General features: G+C 43.8%; 1 non-coding gene across 1 annotated transcript; it reads right to left on the bottom strand.

Moving 5' to 3' along the window:
- Positions 1 to 1,796: 1,796 nt before the first annotated feature.
- LOC148165710 (5S ribosomal RNA) lies at positions 1,797 to 1,916 on the bottom strand. Its single transcript, XR_015771236.1, has one exon. It is a non-coding gene; the product is annotated as a 5S ribosomal RNA (ribosomal RNA).
- Positions 1,917 to 16,406: the final 14,490 nt, after the last annotated feature.

Raw genomic sequence — 16,406 nt, 5'->3', positions numbered from 1 at the left:
TGACTTGAAACAAAATCTCATAGCAAATAAAACGATTGATTGTAGTATTACGGCTCACCGCTGACGACTGCTGCTGCAAGAAATTATCGAGACGGAGAGCACGTATAGGCGACCGGTGTGTGTGTGTATGTTCTTAACAGATTAATGTGCGAAATGTGAAGAAATTTACGACGAATCGGAATGTTTCTTGAATTAGATAATCAATAAATTATTATAGATAGAGTTGTCGAGTTCGTGCTTTAGTCGGGCATTGAATTTTTCTAAAAATTACGATGAAAAGTCGTAAAAATCATCTTTCTTGGTTGAATGTAATCGAAAATCTTCCGTTCAGTCTACGCTCGTATAATGAATTAATTGATCGGTTTAACTTTAAAATATCTAAAAGACTTTTTAACATGATTCTCATAGGTTGTTGTATTTTGGCGAAAAAATCAATTCGTTCGAGTTGAATTTTTGGCCCTGAGAAGGGCCGATGTGAAGATGGTTTTTATAAAAGTTTTTGTTTTTCGTTCGAGATGACGGCGGCGAAGAATTAAATTTAAGGCTTCTTTTCGGTCTTCTTGGGCAACAACACCGCCTGGATGTTGGGCAAGACACCGCCTTGGGCGATGGTAACGCCGGAAAGGAGCTTGTTTAACTCCTCGTCGTTCCTTATAGCCAATTGAAGATGTCTCGGAATGATACGGGTTTTCTTGTTATCTCTGGCGGCGTTTCCTGCCAATTCGAGAACTTCGGCGGCTAGATATTCCATTACGGCCGCCAAATAAACGGGAGCACCTGCACCCACTCTTTCGGCGTAGTTTCCTTTACGCAGAAGACGATGAATTCTGCCGACGGGAAACTGAAGTCCGGCACGACTGGAACGAGACTTCGCCTTTCCCTTCACTTTACCTCCTTTTCCTCTTCCGGACATGTTGTTATACGATATAAACAGCAAAACACCTACTGCGACTGACACGAAGCGCACTGACAAACGTACGGCTTGAAATAAATGCCGAACGCGGCGAAGGCTAGAAATTTATATGGTCGGTACAGCGCCATCTCGTTAGGGCAATGGTCGAACGACGAACTAAGGCGGAGCGCCTGTTTGTCGCTCGCTCGTTATAAATAGAGGGATTTTAGGTGTGCGGCGTTTTAGATCGAGTATACTCGTCGTAACGTGCACGTCGTGTCTGTCTCGTTTTCTGTTTTTAAACGTTTTTTTAACTCGACGACTAGAAGAGAATGCCACCCAAGACCAGCGGTAAGGCGGCCAAGAAGGCCGGAAAAGCTCAAAAGAACATCTCGAAGAGCGACAAGAAAAAGAAGCGCAGGAGGAAGGAGAGTTACGCCATCTACATTTACAAGGTGTTGAAGCAGGTCCATCCCGATACCGGTATCTCCAGCAAGGCTATGTCTATCATGAACAGTTTCGTGAACGACATCTTCGAACGTATAGCTGCTGAAGCCAGTCGCCTCGCTCATTACAACAAACGTTCGACCATAACCAGCAGGGAGATCCAGACGGCGGTGCGTCTTCTTTTGCCCGGTGAATTGGCGAAGCACGCCGTTTCTGAAGGAACCAAGGCCGTCACCAAATACACCAGTTCAAAATAAATCCTCCTCGAGCAGCTTGGAAGTTGGTTGGAAAAAAAAGAAAAAAAATCGGTTCTTTTCAGAACCACAAATTCAACTCGAACGAATTAAAAATTTTCGTCTTCATACTATATAAGTTCCTGAGAGAAAATATAAATAGTGAAAAATATATTTAAAAAAAGTTTGACATCAGAAATGTTAATAAAAAAAGAAAAGAGTAGAGACAACGGCACGCGGTGTTCCCAAGCGGTCACCCATCCAAGTACTGACCGCGCCCGACGTTGCTTGACTTCGGTGATCGGACGAGAACCGGTAGTTTTCAACGTGGTATGGTCGTTGCCTGGTAAAATTTTCCAAGATGGTACGTTGACGATTTTTTGTGATTGTTCGATCGTTTGGATGTGACATTTTTCGATGGTACACATGTCAGAAAATGTACAAGATTTAAAAGAAGAAAAAAAAAAAATTTTTTTTTGCGAGTCGTTTTTTAGTTTTTTTTTTGCGACAAAATGACGAAAAAAAAAAACTCGTATGAGGCGTTAAATTAAATTGTTCGTTTGACGATCTCAACGAGTCACTTGCGATTAACGTAATTTAAAATTTGAGAACTTACTTACTCACTTGCTTGCTTAGATGGAAATAGCACCCACTTGAAGTAAACGCCGACACGGACCGGAGATGAATAAACTCCGAACGGACGGGGTTAATTCATGAACTGACCGTAGTACGGTCGAAGGTTCGCCGCCGCCGCTACCTGCTTTCTTTCTTAGAACTGATAACAGAGTTGGTTTCTTTGTCTGTTCATTCATCGAAATTCCCACCACTCTGGCCGGGCCGGGCGGGGTGGGTGTGTGTTGTTTCATGATTTGTTCTCTTCTCGATTTATTCTTTTTCCGACGTCGTTCGATTCATAGAGATGTTTTCGTCGAAAGTGTGGTCGCGTTTACATTGCATTAAAATTTAATTTGTTCCAGTGCGACGATGAAACAAGAAAAAAGTTTCAAGTAAGTACGCACGCACGCACACCTACATATTTCATTTTTTAAATCTTTCGACGTTCGTAGTTTCTGCTCGAAATGTCGACTAATAGTAGGGAATGTTTTGTTGATTTGTTTGTTTTTCGTTTTTGAGAAGAACAAATGAAAATTTCGTTGGATTTCTGTCGACCGACGACCGACTGAAAATCCGCCGACATCGACGTAGTTTTATTTAGAGTGTCTGAAAAATGCAAACAATGCAAGATTTCCGTATTTTTGTTGGTTTGTGGTGTTTGGGGAGTTTTTTTTATGATTATAAAATGGTTTCGTCGAGAAAAATTGCTTCTTTCGCAATGAATTGGCAAGAAAAATTAAAAAACTCGTCCGTTCCCGTCGCTGGATGTTCGACGGTGGTCCGTCTGATTTTCCCTTTATTTTCGTAAAATTGACGAGAATTTCGCCGTCAAAACTGTTTTCGGTGATGTTTCGATGATGGGATTTCGTCGTGTGAGGTAATTTTTGAGGAAAAAATGTCGATTTTGCGAAAAAAGTCGTTCGAAAAGTCCGTTCGTCGTACAAATTCGTTTCTCATGGTCGAGTCCGAAATTGACATCGTTTTTTTTCCGACCTGTTCGTCAAGATCGTTTTCAAAAATCAACTCCTACGAAAGGCGAAGGTTTTATCTTCGTTCTTGAAAAAATTCGACCTTCTCGGACGTCATCTTCGACCGTTTGTGAATTTTTTTCCTACACTCTGCAGGTTCGTCGGTCGTCGCTCCGATCCGTGCTGCGTCTCTTTGCGAGGCGATTTTCGAAAAGATCGCACGTACTTTTCGACCGATTCGTTCGTGAAACTTGTAGAGGATGCTTCCAAGTTTGTCTGGTCGAAAGCGGAACTTTCCTGTTATTCGTGGAAAACGCGTAACGTCGGCGTCGAACTTGGATGTCATCTCCTTGTTTCGGAGGGTCTTTGTTCGAGTCGACGTTCGATCGGTCCTTGTTCGCTTTTGGAGGTCGGCTGGTCGTCCGGGAAAACTTGAGGTTATTCAGGAGGCCATCGCCGACCGAATCGCTCATGTTCCCGCACCCGGAGGCGGTGATCTTCGCGTAAAGAGAACGATGCCATCACGCGAAAGCTGTATTCGAGGCCCACTGAATTTTCTAACTCGACGAGAAGGCTCTCGTTTAGTCCGCGGTCCGCGCGTTTTCGAACGCGCCAACACTTTGACTTTGGCGCCCAATTCGTTCTGTAAAGTTCATTCGTTCTTTCACCGAAGAATAAGCCTACCTATAATAAAAAGAAAAAAACGCGCGCGCGATAGACGAAAATATGGCCGACGTAGAAAATCAAGCAGCTTCGACGGTCGCCGGTGCCACTTCCGGCTCCTCACCGGTGAAGAAGGAGAAGAAGCCCAAAAATCCGAGAAGCAAACCTTCTCATCCGCCCACTTCGGAGATGGTCACCAACGCCATCAAAGGCTTGAAGGAACGCGGCGGTTCTTCGTTGCAGGCGATCAAGAAATATGTCGCGGCCAACTACAAAGTCGACGCGGAAAAATTTGCGCCTTTCATCAAGAAGTACCTTAAGGGCGCCGTCGCATCCGGTTCGTTGGTCCAAACCAAAGGAAAAGGAGCTTCCGGTTCGTTCAAGTTGGCTTCTGCCGTCACCGGTGCAGCTAAGGCTCCGTCCGCCACGAAAAAGAGATCTGCCGCTGCGACCGCGTCGTCATCGGCGAAATCCAAGAAGACGGGCGTTGCTAAACGTTCCGTCGCGTCAGCGCCGACGTCCGCCGAAAAAGGATCCGCCTCAAAAGCCGGTAAGAAGGCCGCCCCCGCCGCTTCGGCCAAGTCTAAGAAAACTGCCGCCGAAAAGAAGAGCGTCGCCGTATCGAAGGCTAGAAAGGCTGCGTCCGCTCCCGAAAAGAAAGCCAGCGCCGCCTCCAGATCGCCCGTCAAACCCAAGACGCCATCGAAAGCGAAGAAATCCAACAAGGCCGGTCCAACCAAGAAACCGAAAGCGCCGAAACCGAAAACGGCCAAAGCCGTCACCGTCAAAGCGAAAAAAACCGCTTCACCCAAGAGAAAGAAGTGAAAAGTCGACGACGATGATTTAATTTTTTCAACGACGACGACGTCCTGGTGGTTTCGGGAACGTGCTCCGATCGTATATATCGACGTAGGGGCACCATCGATACAAATAAATGGCCCTTTTCAGGGCCACAATTATTTTCAAGAAACGAACGAAAGATTCGCTTGGACAATGCACATTCTGTTGAGGAGATACATACTTTCATTTGATTTTCTTGTCTATTCATTTGACTGTCGAAACAGTGTTATTACAAAGAATGATAAACTTTATTATATAATAATGTTTCAAATAGTCTCAGTTAAAAGAAAATTTAATGTGAAAGAAAAAAGCAAAAGTTTATCGTTTTATGTAAGTACGAATTTTGTGAATAAATCACATAACCTAACTTTTTTTTTTTTTTTTTTTTTTTTTCAATCTCAAAAAGTTGCATGCGCGAACGATAAATTTTCAATTCGTTGGAAAATAATTGTGGTTCTGAAAAGAACCGATTTTTTTTTTCTTCTTTTAACACCTTCGAAGATGAAGAATTTGTTAATTCTAGATGGTCGGATCGGATGGATGGATGGATGGATGGAGGAAATTTAAGCCCTCTCGCCACGAATGCGTCTCGCCAATTGGATGTCTTTCGGCATGATGGTGACACGTTTGGCGTGGATGGCGCACAAGTTGGTGTCTTCGAAGAGGCCGACGAGATAAGCCTCGCTGGCTTCTTGAAGTGCCATCACGGCCGAACTTTGGAAACGGAGATCGGTCTTGAAATCTTGGGCGATCTCTCGGACGAGACGTTGGAAAGGCAGCTTGCGGATCAAAAGTTCAGTGCTCTTTTGATAACGACGAATCTCACGAAGGGCGACCGTACCGGGCCTGTAACGGTGAGGTTTCTTGACACCTCCGGTGGCGGGAGCGCTTTTTCTGGCCGCCTTCGTGGCCAACTGTTTTCTAGGTGCCTTGCCACCGGTAGATTTACGAGCCGTCTGTTTAGTTCTCGCCATCTCGGATATCGGATGAATCAAATGAAAAGAATTAACGTAGGTAGTGGCTTGCTTGCTTGCTTCGACCGAACGACCGACCGTACGTACGAACGTTCGAAAGTCAACTGAAAATTTTCGTCGCGCCAACGGCCGTTTTATAAACTCGATGAGTCATACGGCGACGCCATTGGTGGATTCGTTTTTAACGCGAGGTGGAGCTGCCGTAACTTATAAATAGTCCCGCGGAATGAAATTTTGACGTTAGTTCCATAACGAACTTGGTCGAAGCTACGTCGTTTTGTACGAAGAATTTCCTAATTTTATCAAGATGACCGGTCGTGGTAAAGGTGGCAAAGGATTGGGAAAAGGTGGCGCCAAACGTCATCGCAAAGTTCTACGCGATAACATCCAAGGTATAACGAAACCGGCGATCAGAAGATTGGCTCGTCGTGGTGGTGTGAAACGTATTTCCGGTCTCATCTACGAAGAAACCAGAGGTGTGTTGAAGGTCTTCCTCGAGAACGTCATCCGTGACGCCGTAACTTACACCGAACACGCAAAACGTAAGACCGTCACCGCCATGGACGTCGTCTACGCCCTGAAACGTCAAGGTCGTACCCTTTACGGTTTCGGCGGTTAATTTTATCATTTTATGACGTGTATCCGCATCCTCAGAGGAATAACAACAAACCCCCCGCAGGCAAGCAAACAAACAAACAAAAAAAAAACGGTTCTTTTCAGAACCACAAAATAAATCAAACGAATTAAATATGTTGCTCAATTGTGTGTTTGTCTTCAAATCGAAATGAAAATCGTACGGAGTGAGTGATCATTTTAATTTGTGATCCAGGCGGCGACTTTGACAATTTTGACAGCAGTTTTAGGTTAGAATGACCATCGTTAAAAGAACGTTTTTGCCACGAAGAGTATATTTGAGGTTATGTCCAATATGGGGTAGAGTTACTCTCCTCAGACGTGACTTGAAACAAAATCTCATAGCAAATAAAACGATTGATTGTAGTATTACGGCTCACCGCTGACGACTGCTGCTGCAAGAAATTATCGAGACGGAGAGCACGTATAGGCGACCGGTGTGTGTGTGTATGTTCTTAACAGATTAATGTGCGAAATGTGAAGAAATTTACGACGAATCGGAATGTTTCTTGAATTAGATAATCAATAAATTATTATAGATAGAGTTGTCGAGTTCGTGCTTTAGTCGGGCATTGAATTTTTCTAAAAATTACGATGAAAAGTCGTAAAAATCATCTTTCTTGGTTGAATGTAATCGAAAATCTTCCGTTCAGTCTACGCTCGTATAATGAATTAATTGATCGGTTTAACTTTAAAATATCTAAAAGACTTTTTAACATGATTCTCATAGGTTGTTGTATTTTGGCGAAAAAATCAATTCGTTCGAGTTGAATTTTTGGCCCTGAGAAGGGCCGATGTGAAGATGGTTTTTATAAAAGTTTTTGTTTTTCGTTCGAGATGACGGCGGCGAAGAATTAAATTTAAGGCTTCTTTTCGGTCTTCTTGGGCAACAACACCGCCTGGATGTTGGGCAAGACACCGCCTTGGGCGATGGTAACGCCGGAAAGGAGCTTGTTTAACTCCTCGTCGTTCCTTATAGCCAATTGAAGATGTCTCGGAATGATACGGGTTTTCTTGTTATCTCTGGCGGCGTTTCCTGCCAATTCGAGAACTTCGGCGGCTAGATATTCCATTACGGCCGCCAAATAAACGGGAGCACCTGCACCCACTCTTTCGGCGTAGTTTCCTTTACGCAGAAGACGATGAATTCTGCCGACGGGAAACTGAAGTCCGGCACGACTGGAACGAGACTTCGCCTTTCCCTTCACTTTACCTCCTTTTCCTCTTCCGGACATGTTGTTATACGATATAAACAGCAAAACACCTACTGCGACTGACACGAAGCGCACTGACAAACGTACGGCTTGAAATAAATGCCGAACGCGGCGAAGGCTAGAAATTTATATGGTCGGTACAGCGCCATCTCGTTAGGGCAATGGTCGAACGACGAACTAAGGCGGAGCGCCTGTTTGTCGCTCGCTCGTTATAAATAGAGGGATTTTAGGTGTGCGGCGTTTTAGATCGAGTATACTCGTCGTAACGTGCACGTCGTGTCTGTCTCGTTTTCTGTTTTTAAACGTTTTTTTAACTCGACGACTAGAAGAGAATGCCACCCAAGACCAGCGGTAAGGCGGCCAAGAAGGCCGGAAAAGCTCAAAAGAACATCTCGAAGAGCGACAAGAAAAAGAAGCGCAGGAGGAAGGAGAGTTACGCCATCTACATTTACAAGGTGTTGAAGCAGGTCCATCCCGATACCGGTATCTCCAGCAAGGCTATGTCTATCATGAACAGTTTCGTGAACGACATCTTCGAACGTATAGCTGCTGAAGCCAGTCGCCTCGCTCATTACAACAAACGTTCGACCATAACCAGCAGGGAGATCCAGACGGCGGTGCGTCTTCTTTTGCCCGGTGAATTGGCGAAGCACGCCGTTTCTGAAGGAACCAAGGCCGTCACCAAATACACCAGTTCAAAATAAATCCTCCTCGAGCAGCTTGGAAGTTGGTTGGAAAAAAAAGAAAAAAAATCGGTTCTTTTCAGAACCACAAATTCAACTCGAACGAATTAAAAATTTTCGTCTTCATACTATATAAGTTCCTGAGAGAAAATATAAATAGTGAAAAATATATTTAAAAAAAGTTTGACATCAGAAATGTTAATAAAAAAAGAAAAGAGTAGAGACAACGGCACGCGGTGTTCCCAAGCGGTCACCCATCCAAGTACTGACCGCGCCCGACGTTGCTTGACTTCGGTGATCGGACGAGAACCAAATTCAAATTCAACAGGATTTTTATTCGGTTGAAGTTACGCATGCAATCACTAAGATAATACATATCACACTTAAGATTAACTTATGCTAATGTGTGGCGCTGATGCCTTAACCTAGCCTACATTTATTATACAATCTAAGATATTACATTTATTTTATGGCTCACCGGCAACCTTGGTTGCATACATTTGTGGTGTTTAGCCTACTTATCGGTTACCTTAATTTAGGGAAAATGAAATTTTAGTAAAAACCCTAACCTTATTATCTACTATGTACAAAGGATATTTAAAAAACTATTTACAGTGTTGACCTCAAAGAGGTCTTGGGACTTCCGGTCCGGTTTCTGTTTCCAGGGAGCTCCTGGGCTCCTGGTGCGGTATGGTCTAGTGGTGAGGTTCCAGGGGGCTCCTGGACTCCTGTTCCGATATGGTCAGTGGCTGGTCGATTGCCGTTTACGGTTCTTCTTCCGCTGCCTTTTGCCTGTAACAAAATTCAGCGGATTATCCGGTCTAGATTGGGGACACCCGAGTGCGGGAACTTGTGAGTTCCTGCTGGGTGTTTGAGGGATTGTTTGAGAAGAGGTACGTGCCGCACCTGCTTCTCGTAGAATTTATCGGAAAGGGAATGGATGTAATGGTGTAGGAGTGGAAGATTCGCGTCCTGATGAAGTTGACGGAGCGGAGTGTATCTGTCTGCGTTAAGAGCAAGTCTTAAGCATTTATTTTGAAATCTTTGCAAAGGAATTAGTGGAGTGTGTGGTTTGTGCCGGTAGATGGGCGCTGCGTATGTTATGATGGGGCGTAAGATGCATTTGTACAGAAGCAACTTATTTTTCGTGTTTAGATAGTTGTTTTTGACCAACAATGGGTACAATTGCTTGAGGACGGCTTCACCTTTTTGTCTCGTTTTCTTTATGTGTTCATTTAGGTTTAGCCTTTTGTCTAGGGTGACTCCTAGATATTTCACAGAGTTCTTAATTTCAATTTCACTGTCCCCTACCTTTAGTTTTTTATTGATCTTTAGCCCGGTGAATCTTTTTGCAAAAATGACCGTTTCCGTTTTGTCCGCGTTGAGTTTAATCTTCCATTTCGCGTAGAATTTCTCGAGTTGATTAATGTGGATCTGAACTTGTTTGAGTGCGACCTGACCCGAATGAGACTTAGCGTAGATGGCGGTGTCGTCCGCGTACAAAGCTAAATTGGTTTGTGCGAATTTAGTGATGTCATGAATGTAAATATTAAATAGTATTGGCCCAAGCACTGAGCCTTGTGGGACTCCCGCATTTATTGATTTCATTTCCGACTTTTCGCCTTCTACCTTTACTCTGAACTTTCTCTCTGTTAAGTACGAGTTTATTAATTTAGTAATGTGCGTCGGGAACTTCAATTGAATCATTTTGTAAATTAGTCCTTTTGTCCAGACTTTATCAAATGCTTTTTCAATATCAAGACATGTCATTGCTGTTATGCTTTTCGTGTTGTAATTATTGGTTATGTCATTTATTAGTCTGAGGACTTGCTGTGTGGTATTATGTCGTTCCCGAAAACCAAATTGCTCTGGCGGTAAAATTTTGTTTTCTTTAATGTGCTTATTAATTCGTTTTTGGATTACCTTTTCCGCAACTTTTGATATTGTTGGTAGAAGGCTAATTGGTCTGTATGCGTTTGGTGCATTGGGGTTTTTCCCCGGTTTCAAAATGGGGATGACATCTGCTACTTTAAGTTTTTCCGGGAAGATACAAAGATTAAGCATGGCATTTATTATATTCGTTAGTTGTTTTACAGCTTTCGCTGTAAGATTTTTCAGTATTCTGTTTTCTATGCCGTCATTTCCCGGGGCTTTGTTATTCGGTAAAGTGCTTATGATTTTTGCGATTTCTGTGGGTTTGACGGCCGTAGGCGCGTCTATCTGGGAATTGTCACTATTGAAAGAGTTTACTGTTTCAATTATTTCTGTTTGTTCGGGTGTGTTGTGATTATCACTTGTGTGGATCGTTTCATAATATGTTGCCAGTGTGTTTGCTTTTTCCACATTATTAAATGCTGTGTTGTTATTGGATTTAAGGATAGAGATGGGGGTAAATCGTCTTTTGAGAGCTTTTGTCATTTTCCATAGAGAATTATCGTGCGGATTTAATTTGCCAAGTTTTGTTTCCCATTTGTTCTGTCTGAATTCTTTTATTTCTTGTTTAATTTCTCTGGTTAATTCAGATGCTTGGTTTTTGAAAAATGGGTCTCGTGTTCTTTGGTACAGTTTTCTGATTCGGTTCTTGAGTTTTATTTTCTCTATGGTTGCTTTCGGAATTTCGTCTCGAAAAGGATTTATTGTTTTCGTCGTCGTGACTTGGTCTTTGGCCTTCTGGATGGCCTTAATGAACAGTTCAATCTGTTTATCAAGATCATCTTTCGTGCCAATGATTTCCGTCAGTTCAACATGTCTGTCAAGGGTTTTGCGGAAGAGGGGCCAGTTGGTTTGTTTATAGGAATTGATTTGGATTGTTTTGTCTTTGATTGTCATGTCAGGAATCTCAAGAATCACAGGATTGTGATCCGAGTTGAGTGCGGTCACTGATCTGGGTTCTGAGATTACCATGTTTTTCGTGATTGTCAAGTCAATGTAGGTAGGTGTCATGCCGTTAATTGGGAAATGAGTTGGATCAGCAGTTCTGTTAATTATCAAGCTTGTGTTTTCTACGTAATTGTAGAGCCTGAACCCGTTACTATTGTTTGCGTGACAACCCCAGCTTGTGTGTCTCGCATTGAAGTCCCCGAGAATTAATTGCTTTCTTCCCAGATTATTAATTATGTCTAAATCCGCGTCCCTAATTGAGTTGATTGGTCGGTTGTAAACTGATGTTATGAAAATGTTGTTCTCGATCTTAATCGTTAGGGTTTCGAGGAATCTTACATTTGGGGTGGGAATGTGTTCAAAGGGGACGTCATTACGGATTAGGAGAGCAACCCCACCTCCCCTAATGACATCCGTTCTGTCCTTTCTGAGAACCGTGTAATTGGTGAGTTTAAGCCGATCTTTACTTTTGAGACGCGTTTCGCTAATTGCCATAATGTGAATTCCACCATTTTTAATAAAGTTCAATAATTCCGCAGCTTTTTCATGCAGACCGTTTGCGTTCCAGTGAACTATCGTCAATTTACAGCTCATAGCCAGCGTCTCCCATTTTGGATAGAACGTCTATGCAGACGAACAGCTTTTCTTGTTGAGACTGGCATTTTTCAAGTGCATTGTTCAGTTCTTTAAGTATTATGAGCAAATTTTTCATATTTACATTTTTGTTCAGCCTGGAAATTTCGGCGTTTATTTTACAAAATTCTGTCATGCTGCTTGTTTCTGGAATTTTCGTTTTGGTTGGTGTTTGCCTTGTTAAAATTGGCGAATTTGCTGCGCTCGTTGAAGGCGTCGGCAGAGGCGGAAATGATTTATCGGTAAAAACAATGGACTCACCTGTTGGTTTCTTTGGCTGGGTCCACGGATTGACCTTTGGGATCGGCGCGGGGGCTAATTTAGCCCTCTTGTTGGCGACCTTCTGACGTCTTTCTTCTTGGAGTTCCTCGATGCGGGTTACCTTGGCGATGTAGACCTCGCACGTGGTTTGCGAGGCAGCGTGTCCTTGTTTCCCGCAGTTGGCACATTTGGGAATGTACGTCGGGTCGGGCTTATGGGGGCAGTCGCGGGTCCAGTGGTACTGAGAGCATCTTACGCACGTCGGTTCGAGGTTGCAGTTCCTCGTGCCGTGGCCCCATGCCTGGCACCGGTGACACTGTGTCATCTTCTTCTTATTGAGGTATTTCTCGAAACGCACCCTGACGTTGAGAATCGCCCGACACTTTTTGTTCAGTGACTCGACAGTCTCGCTGTCGGCCACTGTTACGATGTAATGGGGCCTCTTGGTGTTGGGCCCCATTTTTCTCACATTGGTAGCTTCAATCTTGCAGCTCTTGAGCTCTGCAAGAACGGATTCGGGCTCAGGGTTGTTGTCCAGCCCCTTGATTACAAACGTTGACGTTTTGAGTCCTTTTGGGGTGAACGTGTGGAATTCCACTTTTCCTGCCGTGAGTTTGTTTTTCATCGTCGTGTGGATGTCTGTCGTGTTGGGGTACACAAGGGTTTTCTCCCTTGTGTAACGCACTTGGTAACCGTTGTCGCAATCGGCGAACAATTCTCTGAGACGGTTGTGCGTTATGTTCCGGCCGTGGATGATGATCGGCGGCGGTCTCCTTTCGTTCGCGGTCGCGGTGGTTTTTGTCCTGGAGGATGTTTCCTCCGTCTCCATGTTGTCTTCTTCATCCTCTTCATCAGAAGAGATTGGTTGAAATCGGTTAGCGTCGATTGGTACTGGCACGTACCTCACCTTTTGTTTCACTTTTTTCACCGTTTTCTTCGGCTTCAGCCAGTTGAGGCTCGAACTGGCCATGTTTTCGGTGGTCAGTGCAGGCTTAACCAGCCTGCGCTGTATCGAACTTGGTTTAATTCCTCTTGTTGTTAAAACAACAATTGGGACACGATTCACTTTGTTCAAGGCACGTGGCACTTTGCACTGTGGTCACAACTTAAACACTGAGAGGGGGAGCTCTCTATCGCACGTCCGTTCGCTACGAGCGCTCGGACAAGACTGGACGAGAACCGGTAGTTTTCAACGTGGTATGGTCGTTGCCTGGTAAAATTTTCCAAGATGGTACGTTGACGATTTTTTGTGATTGTTCGATCGTTTGGATGTGACATTTTTCGATGGTACACATGTCAGAAAATGTACAAGATTTAAAAGAAGAAAAAAAAAAAATTTTTTTTTGCGAGTCGTTTTTTAGTTTTTTTTTTGCGACAAAATGACGAAAAAAAAAAAAAAAAAAAAAAAAAAAAAAAAAAAAACTCGTATGAGGCGTTCAATTAAATTGTTCGTTTGACGATCTCAACGAGTCACTTGCGATTAACGTAATTTAAAATTTGAGAACTTACTTACTCACTTGCTTGCTTAGATGGAAATAGCACCCACTTGAAGTAAACGCCGACACGGACCGGAGATGAATAAACTCCGAACGGACGGGGTTAATTCATGAACTGACCGTAGTACGGTCGAAGGTTCGCCGCCGCCGCTACCTGCTTTCTTTCTTAGAACTGATAACAGAGTTGGTTTCTTTGTCTGTTCATTCATCGAAATTCCCACCACTCTGGCCGGGCCGGGCGGGGTGGGTGTGTGTTGTTTCATGATTTGTTCTCTTCTCGATTTATTCTTTTTCCGACGTCGTTCGATTCATAGAGATGTTTTCGTCGAAAGTGTGGTCGCGTTTACATTGCATTAAAATTTAATTTGTTCCAGTGCGACGATGAAACAAGAAAAAAGTTTCAAGTAAGTACGCACGCACGCACACCTACATATTTCATTTTTTAAATCTTTCGACGTTCGTAGTTTCTGCTCGAAATGTCGACTAATAGTAGGGAATGTTTTGTTGATTTGTTTGTTTTTCGTTTTTGAGAAGAACAAATGAAAATTTCGTTGGATTTCTGTCGACCGACGACCGACTGAAAATCCGCCGACATCGACGTAGTTTTATTTAGAGTGTCTGAAAAATGCAAACAATGCAAGATTTCCGTATTTTTGTTGGTTTGTGGTGTTTGGGGAGTTTTTTTTATGATTATAAAATGGTTTCGTCGAGAAAAATTGCTTCTTTCGCAATGAATTGGCAAGAAAAATTAAAAAACTCGTCCGTTCCCGTCGCTGGATGTTCGACGGTGGTCCGTCTGATTTTCCCTTTATTTTCGTAAAATTGACGAGAATTTCGCCGTCAAAACTGTTTTCGGTGATGTTTCGATGATGGGATTTCGTCGTGTGAGGTAATTTTTGAGGAAAAAATGTCGATTTTGCGAAAAAAGTCGTTCGAAAAGTCCGTTCGTCGTACAAATTCGTTTCTCATGGTCGAGTCCGAAATTGACATCGTTTTTTTTCCGACCTGTTCGTCAAGATCGTTTTCAAAAATCAACTCCTACGAAAGGCGAAGGTTTTATCTTCGTTCTTGAAAAAATTCGACCTTCTCGGACGTCATCTTCGACCGTTTGTGAATTTTTTTCCTACACTCTGCAGGTTCGTCGGTCGTCGCTCCGATCCGTGCTGCGTCTCTTTGCGAGGCGATTTTCGAAAAGATCGCACGTACTTTTCGACCGATTCGTTCGTGAAACTTGTAGAGGATGCTTCCAAGTTTGTCTGGTCGAAAGCGGAACTTTCCTGTTATTCGTGGAAAACGCGTAACGTCGGCGTCGAACTTGGATGTCATCTCCTTGTTTCGGAGGGTCTTTGTTCGAGTCGACGTTCGATCGGTCCTTGTTCGCTTTTGGAGGTCGGCTGGTCGTCCGGGAAAACTTGAGGTTATTCAGGAGGCCATCGCCGACCGAATCGCTCATGTTCCCGCACCCGGAGGCGGTGATCTTCGCGTAAAGAGAACGATGCCATCACGCGAAAGCTGTATTCGAGGCCCACTGAATTTTCTAACTCGACGAGAAGGCTCTCGTTTAGTCCGCGGTCCGCGCGTTTTCGAACGCGCCAACACTTTGACTTTGGCGCCCAATTCGTTCTGTAAAGTTCATTCGTTCTTTCACCGAAGAATAAGCCTACCTATAATAAAAAGAAAAAAACGCGCGCGCGATAGACGAAAATATGGCCGACGTAGAAAATCAAGCAGCTTCGACGGTCGCCGGTGCCACTTCCGGCTCCTCACCGGTGAAGAAGGAGAAGAAGCCCAAAAATCCGAGAAGCAAACCTTCTCATCCGCCCACTTCGGAGATGGTCACCAACGCCATCAAAGGCTTGAAGGAACGCGGCGGTTCTTCGTTGCAGGCGATCAAGAAATATGTCGCGGCCAACTACAAAGTCGACGCGGAAAAATTTGCGCCTTTCATCAAGAAGTACCTTAAGGGCGCCGTCGCATCCGGTTCGTTGGTCCAAACCAAAGGAAAAGGAGCTTCCGGTTCGTTCAAGTTGGCTTCTGCCGTCACCGGTGCAGCTAAGGCTCCGTCCGCCACGAAAAAGAGATCTGCCGCTGCGACCGCGTCGTCATCGGCGAAATCCAAGAAGACGGGCGTTGCTAAACGTTCCGTCGCGTCAGCGCCGACGTCCGCCGAAAAAGGATCCGCCTCAAAAGCCGGTAAGAAGGCCGCCCCCGCCGCTTCGGCCAAGTCTAAGAAAACTGCCGCCGAAAAGAAGAGCGTCGCCGTATCGAAGGCTAGAAAGGCTGCGTCCGCTCCCGAAAAGAAAGCCAGCGCCGCCTCCAGATCGCCCGTCAAACCCAAGACGCCATCGAAAGCGAAGAAATCCAACAAGGCCGGTCCAACCAAGAAACCGAAAGCGCCGAAACCGAAAACGGCCAAAGCCGTCACCGTCAAAGCGAAAAAAACCGCTTCACCCAAGAGAAAGAAGTGAAAAGTCGACGACGATGATTTAATTTTTTCAACGACGACGACGTCCTGGTGGTTTCGGGAACGTGCTCCGATCGTATATATCGACGTAGGGGCACCATCGATACAAATAAATGGCCCTTTTCAGGGCCACAATTATTTTCAAGAAACGAACGAAAGATTCGCTTGGACAATGCACATTCTGTTGAGGAGATACATACTTTCATTTGATTTTCTTGTCTATTCATTTGACTGTCGAAACAGTGTTATTACAAAGAATGATAAACTTTATTATATAATAATGTTTCAAATAGTCTCAGTTAAAAGAAAATTTAATGTGAAAGAAAAAAGCAAAAGTTTATCGTTTTATGTAAGTACGAATTTTGTGAATAAATCACATAACCTAACTTTTTTTTTTTTTTTTTTTTTTTTTCAATCTCAAAAAGTTGCATGCGCGAACGATAAATTTTCAATTCGTTGGAAAATAATTGTGGTTCTGAAAAGAACCGATTTTTTTTTTCTTCTTTTAAC

This window comes from Gnatocerus cornutus, unplaced genomic scaffold (genome assembly GCF_029298725.1).
Source record: "Gnatocerus cornutus isolate USDA-ARS CGAHR unplaced genomic scaffold, icGnaCorn1.1 ctg00000241.1, whole genome shotgun sequence".
Classification (NCBI taxonomy): Eukaryota; Metazoa; Arthropoda; class Insecta; order Coleoptera; family Tenebrionidae; genus Gnatocerus; species Gnatocerus cornutus.
The sequence above is the reverse complement of the archived record's forward strand: the minus strand, read 5'-3'. Positions and strand labels throughout refer to the sequence as shown.